Source organism: Myxocyprinus asiaticus, chromosome 12, assembly GCF_019703515.2.
Source record: "Myxocyprinus asiaticus isolate MX2 ecotype Aquarium Trade chromosome 12, UBuf_Myxa_2, whole genome shotgun sequence".
NCBI classification, from domain to species: Eukaryota; Metazoa; Chordata; class Actinopteri; order Cypriniformes; family Catostomidae; genus Myxocyprinus; species Myxocyprinus asiaticus.
In genome coordinates, this window is record NC_059355.1 from 44,377,938 (window position 1) to 44,390,938 (window position 13,001).

Sequence of the window (13,001 nt, forward strand, 5' to 3'; positions counted from 1 at the left end):
ATATATATATATATATATATATATATATATCTTTGTGTTATTCTTTCATAAAAATTGCTAAAATAAAACTAATAATGTTTTTTTTATTTTAATATTGATTCAAAAATAAAAGTAATGTTTTTATTATTTTGGAAAAATCATTCAAAAATAAAAGAAATTGTGTTTTTTCTTCTTTTGGGAAAATCATTCAAAAATAAAACAAAATGATTTTTTTTCTTTTCTATAAAAGTAAAAAATAAAAAAGTAATAATGATTTTATTATTTTTTGAAACAATCTATAAAAAATGTAATATTGTTTCTTATTCTTTTGTGAAAATGATTCAAAAATAAAATAAATGTTTGTTTTTTTTTGTTTTTGTTTTTGGGAAAAAGTATTAAAAATAGTAGTAATAATGTTTGAAAAATGATTTAAAAATAGAATGTTTTTTAATTCTTTTGGGAATTTTTTAAAATTAAAGTAATGCTTTTTTATTTTGGATACATGGTTCAAAAACAGAAATAATATTTTTTTTATTTATTTTTTTATTCTTCACGAAACATTGTTCAAAAACAAAAGTAGTAATTTTTTATTGTTTTAAAAAAACATTCAGTTAAGTTTTTTCAGTTAAGGGGTAAGTTTTCCTTTTTATAGCAGATATAAAGATTCATAAAACTGTTGTATAAAAGCAATATCACACTCACAATCATGCTGTTACTTATGTTCTTATGACTTAATCACAGCTGATATTCAGTACAAAAGCATTTCACTTGTATGTAACTGCTTAATTATATAAAAACAACAGACGTCAAACAATATATAAAACAATATGTCCTCACTTAGACCGCTAAGTAATTGTGCATGTGTGTGTCAAAATATTACAGTGATACATCTCTGGACCATGTTGTTGTGCACTGTCTAAATGTCACAGAGATGCTCAGAGCACGCTTTGAGCTAATATTTGGCAGATAATTTTTGAAAAGGAATAATGATGATACTGCACTGTTTCGAAACACTGGGAGACAATTCAAAGAGCTTTTTGATGTTGATATTATTAGCTCATCACGAGGAAAGGTTTGTGGCTTCAAACCATTCAAGGAGAGGTGCCTGATGGCATCTTTGATTTCACTCTAAGTGCACAGTGTATGGTCCTCTGCACTTTCCCAGGAGAGGAGGGTGGGCTAAGAATAGCCATTTCTTTGGGAGCAAAATAGATGGGGAAATGTTTGTGTTTAAGAGGAAGATATATACATACCCGGTGTTTAAAGACAGCCTATGTATATTGGAATAACCTCAAGAGATTTAGGAGAGAGGAGGCAAGACAAAGAATGTGTATGTGTGTATGTATGTGCAAGTGACAATGGGAGGAACAGAATGTTCAGAAGAGACAAGAATAGATGAGATGAAAGGGAGAGGGTGGTGCACAACAGAATATGACACCTTTGTGAAATTTGTATGCTCAGGTGAACTTAACAGGGCAAAGATTTTGTCTACAAGCAAATTCTTCCTAATCCTCACCATTCATTGAATATTGATTATATGTTTTGTGTCGTTCATCCACTTAGCAATGAATTATTCCTTTCTTATCAGGCAACCCCATTTATAAATCTGGATTGATTTTACTATTTATATGGATATGGATTGAAACTGGATAATAGACAGGTATATGTATACAGATTGCATGACTTAGCTAATAAAGAGAGATATTTTGGCTCGTTTTATTAAAACATTTTCGATCTGTTAAGCTGTAAGGGTACAAATAGAAGATCCCAGAAAATTCTACAAGCTTGATTTGAATCAACTCCTAGTGTGCTGGTGCTGCTCAAGGCATAATTTAATTGAAAAGGAGATCATAGATGCCCTCTAAAGGCAATGCCCTGAAATAAAATGTACATTTGTTTTCAGTGTTCAACCAAAGCACATTTTTTTGTGGCTGTAGGCTATGTATTGGGTTTTCAGTAACTGATGCCGATATAAAGCATGGTGGCCATTATAATGCTGATATGTATATACAGTATATAGTATGTACTGTATACAGTGTGCATTTATACATATATGCATACATATAAATACTGAATATATAGATTACACATATACACACCTACTGTATATATTGGTGTTTCTTTAACATTAGGCACTTTCATGTCCCAGGGGCTGATTTTTATTAAAACAAACAGACTTATTTTTTATTTTAATTTTATTTGTTTTCTTATTAAAACTCAATTGGAAACTTTTAACCAATTTTATTTTTTTATCATTTATTTTTTGGTACTTTTGTATGTGTAGACTTTATTTTTTTAGCCTTGTCCCAGACCCAGACTTTGAATATTAAACTATGAAAATCCATTATAAAAATACAAATTAATATGTTCAAAACTTTGATAAACAAAGAGTAAAATAAACAAACATTTCAATATTTATTGTGTAAAAATTACAAAAATGTCAGTAAAGAGCATGCTTGAGATAAAATATAATTTGTGAGCAGAATATTTTTTATTAGGCTGCATTTATATTCATGCTTTACTTTTGCCAAATTACGCAAAAAGTGTGAAAATTGTCAATAATTTCAAAATGGTAAAATATGTGCAGATCAGTCAGCAAGGCCTATATTTTGGTTAATCACTAGATTTATGGATTTTTTTTTTTTTTTTTTTTTTAACAGAATGCTTTACAAAATTCCTTTTCAATTCTGCAAAACCTTTTGACAAGCAAAGTCATTTACTATGTGCTATTATTATTAATGTCTCAAAAGATGTACTTTGACAGTTATATACAGTATACTGTGTCTTTAGTCTGGCACTAAGCATGTAAGTACCAACTTGCACTGTAAACAGCATGTTACATATTTTATTTTACAATGCAGTAGCGTACCAAGGACAGTGCTGTATTCCACCCTCAAAAATGTATTTTGTGTTCAGCTGCCATATGGCCTGGAATCAGATCCAAGAACACAGGCACTGAGCCACAACCTCCACCCCGAGAGAAGAGAAAACTAGTGAACAGGGACCAGAGGGAGGCCAGGGCACTCTTCATTACATGGCCCAAATGGAACAACTGTGTTTGTGCATCACTCACATGGCTTATACTGTTGGATTTATCCACTCAAGTCTGTTTTTTTTTTTTGTTTTTTTTTAACAAGTTAGGGTTGTTGATGTTGAGAGTCCATGGAGAACATTACATTAACATATACATTTTATAAAGTACAAACTCATAAGATGAGGTTTAAGGAATAGTTCACCCAAAAAGTCATTCTTTACTCACCCCCATGTCACTCCAAACCTGTATGGTGTTATTTTGTCAGTGAAACACAAAAGGAGAATCTTTTAAGAAAACAACTTTTGCAGTCATTTTCCATCCAATGATAGATCATAGTGACTACAGCTGTCAAGGTCATTAAAGGACAAAAATTAAACATCATAAATGATCCATAAAATATAGCCCATACAGCTATTATAAGTCCACTGAAATCTTCTGAAACTACACAATAGATTTATTACATGTATTCACTGAAAACTGAACTGCCATGTCAAGTTTGGTTATGACACATGGAAAAAAAAACTATGGCATTTTGACATCAACCAAGTCAAATCCAGTGGGAAACATCAATGCAGCATTTTTTAATCAGAACGTGAATAACATTTCAGAGCTTTAGTGGAGAGGAAGATTATCAGTGAATCATTATTCAACTGATCCTATCCTATGGCTTCAGAAGATGTGGACTTATATTCAGATGGAATAATAAGAGGGGAAGGTTTTCCAGACACAGACTGAGTCAGTGTTTAGCATCTATACATCCACATCACATCATTGTTATGTAATGAAATAACGAAAATGTACCATGGCAACCATAGTTTCCATCAAGATGAAATAAAGCTATTACAGTTATTGTAACTAAAATTAAACCTTAGGTAACATGGTATAAACCACCACTGTCATAAACAATTTATCAAAATTAACAAAAAGATTCACTTTGTTTTACACAGTTCAGTGGAATGGAAATTGCATACTAATTATTTATTACGAATTTAAACAAGCAAAAGTTACTGAAGTATAGAATAGTATTTTGGAGGAAATATGACCATAGTGATTATGGACAATGGTTTTGTATGGTACATCCTCATACAATACACTGGAGCTTGTAAACTCCTTAAGTCTAATTCTTATTAGATTTTCTTTCATTCTTTAATTACAAACATGGAACAAAGGTCTTCATAAATCTGTCTGGATATATGACTGTGTCTTCCGCTCCATATTAAGACTATACAATACTGATTTAAGGAATGGCACAGTTCTCGTTACCTACCAGAGAAATAAGAAGTCTTAAAATAATCTTCATGAGTTAATATTTCATCACTGACTGCAAACTCAGCAGTCCCTCCCTCTAGTACGGAATCTTTCTAATGATTTCATTAAATATGAAAAAATCCAGTTACGGTAAATCGAATTCTTTATTATATATATATATATATATATATATATATATATATATATATATATATATATATATATTTATTTATTTTTTATTTTTTTTCACATTTTAGAATAATAGTAAAGTCATCAAAACTATGGAATAACATAAATGGATCTATGGGAATTATGTTGTGACTAAACAAAATCCAAAATAAATCATAACTGTGTTATATTTTAGCATCTTCAAAGTAGTCACCCTTTGCCTAGAATTTGCAGACATGTACTCTTGACATTTTCTCAACCAACTTCTTGAGGTATCACCCTGGGATGCTTTTTAAATAGTATTGAAGGAGTTCCCATCTATGTTGGGCACTTATTGGCTGCTTTTCTTTATTATTTGGTCCAAGTCATCAATTTCAAAAACTTTTTTTTTTATTATTATATTTTAGTTTTATAATGAAATAAATTAATATGGTGGCACAATTATATTTTTGTCTACAAAACTAATTTCAAACATTTAAGCATACGCCTTCAGATCAAAAGATTTTTAAGATCATGAGAAACACCAAACAAAGAAGGGAAAGGAGATGCGTGTTTGACTCCCCTTAGTGTTCTGGCACACATTGCCACAGATTTCCATCAAACTTATATTTTCCCATGCAAATGAGAACTTTGTGTATAAATGTACACCACAAATTAACTGTGACTAAATAAAACTTCTAATAAAGTATTTTTGTAAGGGATAATGATATTTAACTTAGTATTTAAAATAAGCAGTTAAATTCTTTCATTTTTCTAACACTTTCACAAACAGCAGTGAGAGAGAGATTGTGAGTGAATAACAGTGATATTTCTGTTATTTTTCCATTCAGTGAAAGTGAACAGTGACTAAGGCTAACATTCTACCTAACATCTCCTTTTGTGTTCCACAAAAGAAAGAGATTCAAGTTTTGAACAACATCAGGGTGAGTAAATGATGACAGAATGTTCATTTTGGGGTGAGCTATTCCTTCAAAACACTGTTTCCTGTGAGCCCATGCTTCTGCTCTTGTCCACTAGGGGCAGTGTGCAACAACACAAGGACTCCTTAGCTCAAGTTTCAGCGCACTGTAACTGTACATGCACTTTGTCTAATTCAGAGCGAACTTCAACAGAGAAGTGCTTATAAAAGCACAAAAATACACAATACCAATATTATTACCTACAATATTACTAATACCTTTTACACACGGGAGTCTGGGGTTAGTGGCCACACAGGAGGTGGGTAACTATAAGGTTGTTATTCAAAAGTCTAATTGCTTGTTACCTGTAGAAATGGTTTTGTATGTTGGTTTTTTTAAAAAAAAAACAGTTTAAAACTGTCTTTAAATAATTTTTTATGAATTCTGTCCTCTAAACCACAATTCCAATATCATCAGAATTTTGTAATACGTAGCTGTCGGGTAAACAAGTCAATACCATTAATCCACACTGGTTTATATTCAGGCTATGGTCAACTATTTAATAAAGGTAGATTTTAACTGAAAGGCTGAACACCGTTCTCAAGACAAGGTTATTTACTCATAGATGTCAGGTTAAGGTAGATTGTCAATTTATCTAGGGGCATGTTGTCACATGTGTTTTAAACGTAACTTAATGCAGTTAATCTTGGTAAAAACAATGAAAATATATTTTTGTGTTACATTTTCCATTGTGGCTGTATCAAGAATAGTTTTGTTCTTCGTAATGGTTTTACTGTTTACATTTTGCTGAAACTTAAATTTAGCCATTAAAGGGATAGTTCACCCAAAAATGAAAATTCTCTCATCATTTACTCACCCTTATGCCATCCCAGATGTGTATGACTTTCCCGCTTCAGCAGAACACAAATGAAGATTTTTAGAAGAATATCTTAGCTCTGTAGGTCCATACAATGTAAGTGAATGGGTGTCAAAATATTGAAGCTCCAAAAATCACACAAGTCAGCATAAAAGTAATCCATATGATTCCAGTGGTTAAATCAATGTCTCCAGAATCGATTTGATAGGTGTGGGTGAGAAACAGAACAATATTTAAGTCCATTTTTACTATAAATTCTCCTCCCTGCTCAGTCAGTCTCCACTTTAACATTCACTTTCACATTCTTCTTGTGTTTTTGGTGATTCACATTCTTCGTGCATATGCCCTCTACTGGTAAGGAGAAGAATTTCTAGCAAAAAAAATTATATTGATATAAAACTTAAATATTGAGCAACTTAAATATTGATCTGTTTCTCACCCACACCTATCATATCACTTCAGAAGATATGGATTTAACCACTGGAGTCATATGGACAGAGGCGGACCGATGGGACAGGCAAGCCAGGCAATTGCCTGGGGCCCCAAGCTGGGGTCCCCCCGCGGGCGGTAATAACAGTAGTTCACTGCAACGACACCAGAAACCAGTGATTGGCAATGCTTAGCAGACTAAAATGGCATTTTCAAAAAAACCCATAGAGGGGCCCCCATCCATTTAGCTACAAATTCAAGTAAGTGCAGTATTTAAAATGTTGCGACAGTCACAAAATTGTCATGAGATCAGGCTGCATGTTTTGAATGTTCAAACTTCTGTGCTAACTCCCTAGAGGGGCCCCCATCCCTTTAGCCACTAATTCAAGTAAGAGCGGGATGCAGCAATCATGAAGAGGATGTCCAATCTGGGAGTCAGAAGAGGAAAAAAGAAAGAGGAGGTGGAGCAGAAAAATGACAGTGCTGACTGGTACAGAATCTGTAATGTTTAATTAATTATCCTAACAGCTGCGTGATTCCCAAACTGTATTGTTTACATTCACTTCACATTATTCTACATACAATTCTTCTTATTTAATCACAACAATCGGGACCTGCTTTTCTTTTTTTGCCTAGGGCCCCCAGAGTCCCTAGGATTGCCTCTGCATATGGATTACTTTTATGTTGCCCTTATGTGATTTTTGGAGTGTCAAAATGTTGGCACCCATTCACTTGTATTGTATGGACCTACAGAGCTGAAATATTCTTCTAAAAATCTTAATTTGTATTTTGCAGAAGAAAGAAAGTCATACACATCTGGGATGAGGTTGAGTAAATGATGAGAGTATTTTCATTTTTGGGTGAACTATTCTGTTAATAGGCTATTTTGTGCCATGTTCCCATAGTGACAACTTACCCCAAAAAGTGTAACAACATACCTCACTATGAGGAATGCTGTCACAAAAGGCCAATGTGTGTTAAAAGAAATGTATTTTTTTAAACACTCTTTTAAGCCAAGACATAAGGGTAATGTAGTTCCAAACAATATGAAATATGGAGTCTTCGTGTATGGAGTCTGAGAACACAATGAGAACCAAAGATTTGATTACAGTGCTTTACTTTTTTAATATTTTAAGAGTGAAAAGCATCTTCAACTTTGTTCACAAAGTTATCATATCGAAGATTTGGAATATAGTGCATGACTGCTTGATCGAATGGAGTCAGTATTCACTTTTATTATATGGCAAATAAACCCTGTAATGGCTTTTTAAAAACATAAACCATTTCAAGAACTATTTGTCGGTTTAAGGAAGTAAAGTCTTTGTTTCTTTAAAATTTCAAACTAGTTGTCATGCTTCATTCAGGTTTATAGGTTCTAACCCTAGAACGGGACGTCAACATAGCTGTTCCCTTGAGAAATGTGCTAAAACCCAGGTTACTCCAGAGAGATCGACTATATAGTAAACAAGATGTACTGCACTGTAAGTCTTCTAAGTAAAGAAATATGTAATAAAAGCCCTCCACCAAAAAGCAGCAGTTTCAATATTATGTTAAATTTACCACCTGATCTTATTTCATAACCAGAGTTCATAAACAAACTAATATTTAAAGAATCAATGCAATATAACTAACTAAAGACCCAAGAGTTGTAAACATTAAAAAACCCATTTGTTTATAGAGAGCATCGTTTCACTGTAAGTTAATTGGACTGCATAAAATCAATGGAGCCATTACATTACACTCATTCCTATTGATCGTGCTCAGCAGAAAACAGCAGCCTGGCCTGTGTCATAAGGAGAGTCCCTAAGCCCGTGAGAGTGTTGCTAAGGTGATAGACAGTCTGCCTCAAAGTGGACAAATCTGTGAGATACTATAGACAGACTCTAGACCTCAATAAGTCTCAAGTCTCATTTCACACATAAGACAACACAGGGGTGAGGCAGTTAACCACTGACATGCCACAGCATAGATGTCTTACAGTGGCTCAGAAAGTATTTGAACAGTTAAGCTGTACTTAAAAATGCATGAATGTCACTGCATTGGATAACAAAACATCAAACCAAGTGACATTTACTTAAAAGAAAGATCGCACAAGTGCACTTTTCAAGCAAAACATTTCACAAATGTTTGTTAGGTTTTAAATTATATATATATATATATATATATATATATATATATATATATATATATATATATATATAAAAGATATACTGTTCAAAATATAGGCTACTGTGCTAAAAAAAAAAAAAAAAAATAACAAAAAGTAATGATGAAGGCCTGGTAAAGTCAGTTGTCAAAGTCAGTTATCCTTATTTTAGCAAAAAGAAAAACATTGAAATCTGTTTGTTGGTTTGTTTGTTTGTTTGAATAAAAATCAACTCATGGGACATTAAATTGCCTGAAGTTAAATAAACCATTTATATACATACTGTATATTTAATTCAATAAAGTATCACTAAACAATAGGGCTGTCAATTAATTAAAATTTGTAATCGAATCAATTACATATTACATACAAATAATAATTCAGATAATAATATATATATATATATATATATATATATATATATATATATATATATATGAGCTATGTATTATTTATATTATATATATTTTAGGGTTGGGAAATTTAGCACGTTAATTTCTGCGATTAATCGAGTTTAACACGTTAAATAAAATTAAGGCAATAAATGTAGTATCTGGGGGTTTTTTTACTTCAGGAAACTTCACAAAGTTTTTCCCCACTTTCTGTGGCTAAAATTAATGTTGCAATACATGCAAGGTGTGAAACAGCTTGTTCTGAGAAATGTGCCCTAAAAATATCAGCCTATAATTCCCAGCTATAAATAAACCAACATGAGGGGCGGGGTTACCTTCAGCCCCCATTAGTTTCAGACAGAACCATGATTCTCCAATATACTTTTTTGCATGCTAACTTGGTTCTGTTTTACCAACTCAAAAAGCATGGGTGTTGAGGGCAGTACTGTTCTGTTGCACAATAGGCTGGCCAGATGGCTTCACAGCTTGAGACTGACATAAGCGTAAACGACTGGAGAGCCGGCCTGCACCTGTGAGAGCCATTGCGGAACTAATTAAGAGGGGTGGGTGGTGTGACTTTCGCTAACAGCCTCCTTCCAAAACTGGCAGGTATGGGCTGTATCACTTTTAGCCTCAGCCTCAGACAGCATACTCACGGATTCGACAACCATCTGATGCATACAGCACACAAAAATGGAAAGTACTTTCGCTAATCTGATTGGCTGGCTTACGGACACATGTTTTTTTTTATTTTTATTTTTTTTATCAGTCCACCTGAAAATGAGATTGTGTTTACAACGTTCATACAACAAGCACTTTTGAGGAAGAAAGAAACACTGGATTTGCCAAAGTTTGTGAGGTTAAGAAAGAGAAAGATATTCATAGGGAAATTAGCTAAGAATGAATTGCTTGACTACACTGCACAAGTTGATGTACAGTATACCTAACACTTCTCCATCATTTGAGTCTTGTTATTGCTGATTATAAGTTAATATAAGTTATGCCATGACCGATAGAAAATGTACACATCTCTTTTGAATAAAATTCAGTTAACCGCCTGCTTTCCTCGGGCGGTAATAGTTTTGTGAATAAAGTGCAATCTATTAGTCTGATTTACAATGAAAGGAGGCATTTTTGTGCAGAAAGGAAAGAAAATTAAATTAATTAATTTAAATACTCAAGAAGCAGCACTATTTCAGCGCTGATTGCACCTAATTAAACTAGATTGCGGTTGGTTAGTGAATAAGAAGCAGGTTTTTGCATTGAAATTCCACATGCAAAAGACTAAGTGGTGCAACTGTTTGGTAATTTGCCGCTTGAGAGTTTTTAAGAGGAACCTAGTAGCAAGAGTTATATTTGTTGAAATAGTCTGTATTAATACCTTGGGATGGGCAGAAATTCTGATCACAGAGTTAATACAGATTTCTCACTATTTTTCTAGTGTTTTCTGAACAACTGTTTGCGTAGACTGCAACTAATACAAATACTATAACTATATACTAGATAACTCTGTCCCTAAACAGCATTTAAAAATAAACAGTGGTTGCTCGCTTTACATTTCAGTCAGACAGTCTCTTCGGCGGTTCAGAATAAGCTGCAAAGTGCTACAGGAGACTGTATCACTTTCATAATAGGTGGGAATCTTTGTACAGCATAAGTAGATATGGTTTGTTTTATGGAGAAATCTTTAACCAAGGGGCTGGCACTGCTTTAACAGGTGAGTTGTCTCCCAGTATATTAGATGAGCAATCCTGCAATTGTAATAAATATACAGTATGTGTCTATATTTATAGGGGCTTCTGCCAATTTATAACATCTGAGTGATGCTCTGGACTACTTCCAAATTGTTTTATAGGCACGATTGCTCCGGGCGAGTGGATCATTACTGGCCCTCATCAGCAACCCGCAGCCCAGTTCTTTAATGGTTGTGATTCTGCAATACAAACAATGCATGAGGCCAGCTCCTCTCTACTTAGGACAATTCAAATGAAAGAGTTGTGTTTGCTCATCAGAACATCAAAATTACAAATTTCTGTATAAATCATTTATAAAACCATGTTTACATAAAATGTTGCACTGACTTGAATTATTTGATAGTTGATGCGACTGTTGTTATTGAAATGCAAGCTTGGCCAAATGTTTTGGAGATTTCAGACTTTCTCCATTCAAGTACCAATACATGGATGCCTAATACCTAGACGGCCTTAAAGTGGACAGACTTGCCTTAAAGGGACTTTGAGGTGGCCTAGTGATTGTTGCTACAACAATGGCTTTGCACCACAGAAAGGTATCTTTACAGTAAATGGGAGCTTTGACATTGTAGCTGTTGTAGTTGAGATGTATGTTCCCTAAGGCTATAGGATTACTTGAACAAGTATAGAATGTTGAGGAAATCAACAAATGTCAAATGTTTTGTGAGAGACATGTCCACTATCAAGTATACTTAGGTTTAGAGTTAGAGTTGGTGGGGGTGGTGAGGGGGGGGGGGATAATAGGGTTAAAAAAAAGTGTTACTATGAATGCAAACTTTAATACAGTGAAAAAGACACTCTATTAGTATAACAAATATATATAAATAAATTAAAATTTCCAACATTCTTTTGAATTTCCATGTACTAAAATAAAATATTTGATGCCATGAGTGTACCTTCATTTACTATTACTATTATTTTGAATGGCCATGGAAAATGAAGCAATGTGATAACAATTTTACCTGGTTGCAAAAAGTATTCTGTTAATTTACCTGATGAACTTTCACCATTTGCTGGCCCTTTATGCTTCGCAGAGTAATGTGTGCTTCTAAATCACTTGCACCTTTATTAGCAACTGACACATAAGTGCCAGCTTTGTCATACATTCTGCTTCCCACGGATCTCGACCTTGACGAAAGCATGGGAATTTTTTGTGAATCTTCTGTACATTTGCACTTTCGTTTGGGCATTGTTTCCACTCAGCTGTCATTTGCTGCTACTGTCAAGCAACTGTTGATACCGAACAAAACAGCGCTTCGCCCGTTAACGGAGAGATTGACAGGCAGGAATTTGGCCAATAGTTGCTGCAAGCCTCTTGGTGTGCGAGAAGGCAGGACTTACAAAGAGGGGTTAAAGCAATGCAAATATGCACAGTATTAGACCAGATGCACATCATAATGCAACTAAAGCCGAATCCCGGACATTTTCGCAAATTTAGAAATCCCGGCCGGACGCTTTTTTAAGGTCTGAAAATGAGGACATGTCCGGGAAAAAGAGGACGTATGGTCAGCCTAGAAACAAATGACAATAAAATGCAAAGTAATCTCTCCAGTAATCAAAATACTTTTTGAATGTAACTGTATTCTAAATACCAATTATTTAAATTGTAACTGTAGTGGAATACAGTTACTTATATTTTGTATTTTAAATACGTATTCCCATTACTTGTATTTCGTTACTCCCCAACCCTGTATGCATACATACAAACATATTTACATTTAAAATATTTACATATAGTGACATAAAAAAATAAGTTATAACAGATAAATAAAAAGATAAATATACAATAGAGCAATAATATTGTTCGAATATTTTTTATACAGATATACAGTTATGTGCAGGTGATGTAATGTATTGAAGTGAAGAAGAGGTAGGATATGTTAAAAAATATAAATGAAATATAGATATAAGTAGGAATGGATGGATTGAATATTGCTCATGGTTGTGTTGACAAAAAGGAAAGTATTTGGGGGCAGTTTTAATTGTTCATGAGGTGGATGACCTGAGGGAAAAAACTGTTCCTGTGCCTGGCTGTTCTGGTGCTCAGTGCTCTGTAGCACTGGCCAGCAGGCAACAGT